Source organism: Trachemys scripta, chromosome 4 (genome assembly GCF_013100865.1).
Source record: "Trachemys scripta elegans isolate TJP31775 chromosome 4, CAS_Tse_1.0, whole genome shotgun sequence".
Taxonomy (NCBI): Eukaryota; Metazoa; Chordata; order Testudines; family Emydidae; genus Trachemys; species Trachemys scripta.
The window spans coordinates 74,950,188-74,955,271 of record NC_048301.1 but is presented as its reverse complement, the minus strand read 5'-3'; the positions used below and the strand labels follow the sequence as shown (position 1 = coordinate 74,955,271).

Here is a 5,084-nt window from a genome sequence, read left to right as displayed (position 1 = left end):
GGGACGGGGGATGAGGGGGATGCTGTGCAGTTCTGCAGATCTTTCTTCCTGATAGAACCAAGCCAAGGGACATAGAATTACTGCCCAGCATGGCAGCTTTCTCTACAGAGATGTTTCAGATCTTTAGAGCAACCTCAGTAATTTGCTCTCCCAACAAACTGGTGCCTGATGTTTCACAGAATCACAAAAGTTAGAAACAATAAACAATATGCCTTTTCCCTCCAGCCCATCTCCTTGTAAATGCAAGCTCCTTCCCTTCATAACATTTTTAGTATCTTGTCCAGTCTATCTTAAAAATTCTCAAGTTATGGAGCTTCCATCATTCCCACAACTTAATACATATCACTGTCAGGCAAGCTTCCCTGATCTTTAATCTCCCCTTTCTTTATTGCATCCCATTTGATCTCACTCTTACCCTGCCCATACAGCACAAAATAATTCCTCTTCTTTTTTTATTATTTGCACTCTTCCTACACTTGTAGACTCTTATAAAGTCCTTCCTTAGTTGTCATTAAGCCAAGCTACAAAGATTTTTCTATCTTTTAATCCTTAACAGTCCCTCTAGCTCCCTGATCATTTTTGTTTCTCTTCCCTGAACTCCCTCCTATTTTTTCATATCTCTCTGGTAATATGATGCCCATGACTGAGTGCAGTAACCCAGATGATGTCCCCCAGAGCCCTACCCAGAACTATTGCTTCTCAGCTGCATGACATGATTTCTTTTGTAGCCGTATCTTACTGCAAATTCATTTTCAAAGGAACACCACTTACCCCTGCAACAGAATGTAGATTTAAGCCTTCCAGGAGAGGTGGAGGATGACTCCTAGCAACTATAACCCCACTCTCTCTGTGGAAACCTTCCTCTCCCTATCCCGACTAAAAGGGTAGATGAAAACATACCACTTATATATAACAAGAAAATCTCTAATATCATCAATGACTCAACTGTTCCAATTTTCAAAGAGATCAGATCTGTGATAATCAGCATCCAGACAGCCCAAGGTGAGAACCAAAGGTTTAAACCAAAGGTGTGCAAACTGCGGAACACCCCCCACCCCAGGGTGATCACAAGAGGTTCTTGGATGGCAGGGGGACAAAGAAGCTCTGATCCTATTCCTGTGACACTGTATGAAATCTGGGAGACACTTTAATATTGGTAACAACAATATCATATAAAATTGCAAGGAATCTGACCATGTAAGGTATCTGTGAAAATGTTATGATTATCTTGTTTATATGTTTGTATCACCTTTGTATTGTGAGTTATAGATATGTATGGTATATCTAGGGTTACCATTCGTCCAGATTCCCCCGGACATGTCCGGCTTTTTAAGCTAAAAATAGCGTCCGGGGGAATTTGTAAATGTCCGGACTTCCCCCCCCATGCAGAGCACGCGCGGCTAACAGTGCTGCCGGCCGGTGTCACTTGGGGCTCCGACACTCAGCCAGAGAGGGCTCCTCCTCCTCCCTCTCTCCCTCCCTCCCTGCATCGCAGATCGGTTCCGGCAGTCTGGAGCTCCTCCCCTGCTGCTGCCCAGCGGCTCAGGCAGTTCCTGAGCAAGTTCACTGAGACATTAGGTGAAGAAAGGCCAACAACAAGGGGGTGGGAGAAGGGGCAGGGAGGTTCTGGAGGGGGCAGTCAAGAGACGGGGGGGTCGGGAGTTCGGGGGGGGGCTTTCTGGGGGAGGGTGGATAAGGTTTTGGGCAGTCAGGGTACAGGTAGGGGTAGGGTCCTGGGGGCCAATGGGGGGGGTCTTAGGAGGGGGCAGTTAGGGGACAAGGAACAGGGAGGCTTAGGTAGGGGGTGGGGTTCTGGAGGGCAGTTAGGAGCAGGGGTCCCAGGAGGGGGCAGTCAGGGGACAAGGGGGGGTTGGGAGTTCTGGGGGGGGGCTGTCAGGGGGCAGGAGTGGGGAGAGGGATCGGAGCAGTCAGGGGATAGGGAGCAGAGGGGTTTAGATGGGTCGGGAGTTCTGGGGGGGGGGCTGTCGGGGTGGGGAGTGGTTGGATGGGGCGTGGGAGTCCCAGGGGTCGGTCTGTCTGGGGGTGGGGGTGTGGATAAGGGTTGGGGCAGTCAGGGTACAGGTAGGGGGTAGAGTCCTAGGGGGCCAGTTAGGGGGGGGGAGGGTCTCAGGAGGGNGGCTTAGGTAGGGGGTGGAGTCCTGGGGGGCAGTTAGGGGCAGGGGTCCCAGGAGGGGGCAGTCGGGACAAGGAGTGGGGGGAGGGTTGGGGGTTCTGAGGGGGGAAAGTGGGAGGGGCAGGGGCGGGGCTAGAGCAGGACAGGGGCGGGGCTCCTCCCATCCTCTTTTTTGCTTGCCGGATTATGGTAACCCTAGTATATCTGTATTTCCAAACTTGTGCTGTGTTTCTGGGTGATAGCCCCAGACAGATTGGCATCAGCACTGCCTCGCCTGTTTGATGTCCCATCAAGGGTCATCAGCTGTATAATGAATCCATTAAAAGGAGCCAGGGGATACACCTTATGAGTTAGCAAAGCATGTAGGGGAAAGTTGGTAGACAGAACTCTAAGGCTTTCCCATGCCACGTGCTGTGAAGCTTGTGTTTGGGATACAGGAAGTACAAGCCACATGGCAAAAGGAATATAAAGGGCAGTTGCAACATTTCCATTTTGTCTTCAATCCTTCCTGCTTCTTACTCCCAGAAGCAACTGTTCTACAAATGAAGGTCCGAACAAAGGACTGAATGACCCATCCAAACTTTGGATGTGTTCCAGAGGGACTTTCAAACCAGCAAACTCACCACTACTGCTAAGAACCTAATATATGGACTTTGAAGTATCTGTATGTATCTGTTGCATCCGAAGAAGTGGGCTGTAGTCCACGAAAGCTTATGCTCAAATTTGTTAGTCTCTAAGGTGCTACAAGTACTCCTGTTCTTTTTGTATGTATCTGATTGCTTTATCATTTAACAATTCTTTTCTTTTCTTTTCTTTTCTTTTCTTTTCTTTTCTAATAAACCTTCAGTTTTAGATACTACAGGATTGGCTGTCCGCATGGTATTTTGGGTAATATCCAAACCTGTACTGACCTGGTAATGTGGCTGGTCCTTTGGGGTCAAAAGAACATCTTTTATAGTGAGCAGAGTTTTTATGTAACTTCTCACTGTACTGGATCTATGTGCTGATTGGGAGCCAGAGAATTGGAATGCAGTAAAAGGGGCCATGCTATTTCTTTATTAGCTTCTTGATAACCAGGGTGGGGGATCAGGAGCACAGTTTGTGACTGGTTGGTGAATCTATCCTTTTTGCAGCCTCCTCTAACCTTGGCATTTTCAGTGAGGGTTGCCCCAGGCACCCCGGGTCACACTGCCATAATAGCAGGAGCAGGATAAAAATAGAGTGGGTATTGTGGGGTGGGACATGAGCAGTATTAAAAAAAAAAAAAGTCCTCCCACTGGGCAAATAACATGAATGCCCCGGCCAGCAGCCGCCGCTCTCCAGCTGCCCAGCTCTGAAGGCAGCACTGCCCCCAGCAGTAGCGCAGAAGTAATGGATTACTTCAAATTACAAGTAATGGAGTGGGGGGAAGTGACAAATTCTGTAAATAGTAAGGGGGGTGCAACAAGAAAAATTAGCACATCACTGGGTTAAACCCCCAAAATGAGCAGTTGAATCAACTGATTGCATACTATATTATTGTACTATCACAGTGTATCAAGTAAAGTCTTTCATGAAAGCTTGTAGTGTTCTGAACTTGATGGTCATGAGATAGATGTATAACCACAGTCTGTGTATATATGTATTTCTGTATATAGAAAACTGAGCTCATAACCTATACTACAATTTCAACCACACCTCACAGCAAGGTGTGGTTGTCCAGTGAAGAAGAGACAATGCGGGACCATTAACGTTAATGGAAAGACATTGAGACATCCCCACTCTTCAATCAAGAAGGATTTCCACACTAAATAAACGTGAGTCACCATGGACTAAGAGAAGAAAAATAAAAAAGAGAAAAGCCTTTTAAAAGCAGGCTTGTGTCTGAATTTTGGGATCCAGAAACTGAGGGACAGTCATTTGGCAGGTGCTGCCTGTGAAATGCTGGATCCCCTCTATAGCATGGGATATGCTGGGAAACTGTTCAGAGGCAATAAATAACTTTTTTTTTTTTAGATAAAATCCCTTTTCTAATAAGGGCTGGCTCTATTATTTTTGCACCAAACAAGAAAAAAGAAAAAGCCGCTTGGACTGCTGCCCGAACTGCTGAAGCAAAAAAAAAAAAGCCACCCGGACTGTGCCACCCCAAGAATGGATGGAATGCCGCCCCTTAGCATGTGCCGCCCCCAGCATATGCTTCCTCCGCTGGTGCCTGGAGCCAGCCCTGTTTCTAATACTAGAAGCGCAAAGCTTGAGGTTGTGCCTTTATTTTCTGTGTAACTTGTATGTGTTTGTTTTCCCCTTACTGTTTCACCTTTGAATCTGTGTTTTTTCTATTAAATAAACCTTCCGTTCATTTTTACCCCTCTGTTCTGCTAACTGTGTGGAGCGTGTCAAAGCAGGCTGGTGACTGGGGGGACTGGTTTCATGCCTTTAAGGGGTGACGAATTGGCAGGGAAAAGTCAGAGTGTCTGGTAGTTAGGAACTTGGGAAATATGGATTTAGGAAGACTCAAGACTGGAAGGGCTGTTGGTGTTACCCTGCAAGGAGTGACTAGGCTGGTGGAAGCCAGGATGAGATCTTGTTCATGTGTACAAGCTACTAGTGTCAGGGGTCTGACCAGAGCTGCACAGCAAAAGGCACCCAAGGTTACAGAGCAGGCAGTAATAGAATTCCTTAGTGGTCTGGATGATCCCCAAAATGTCACCGTTTTCCCTTCCTTTGGGTCCTGTTTCTCTTCTGATCCTCATAATGCTCTGGGGAAGAGCAACTAATGGAGAAATAAAACCACTTGGAAGGGAAATGTCAAAGAGTCTCAGTGCTGACATTTTTGGTAATGGTGTGGCAGCTATTTTCATTTCTGGGCAATTGTGACAGAGGATACCAGGCCTTCGTGGCCCCATACTGGGGCTCTGCTGCACCCCCGCCCTAGAAAACAATTAGCAGTGAGGAAAACAGCAGCCATTTTGGG

At 47.2% G+C, this 5,084-nt stretch overlaps 1 long non-coding RNA gene across 1 annotated transcript; it reads left to right on the top strand.

The window, feature by feature from the left end:
* The first annotated feature begins 3,055 nt into the window (after positions 1 to 3,055).
* On the top strand, positions 3,056 to 4,217 carry LOC117876075. The gene is made up of 3 exons (XR_004645420.1): positions 3,056 to 3,091; positions 3,772 to 3,930; positions 4,130 to 4,217. It is a non-coding gene; the product is annotated as an uncharacterized LOC117876075 (long non-coding RNA).
* The last annotated feature ends 867 nt before the right edge of the window (positions 4,218 to 5,084 follow it).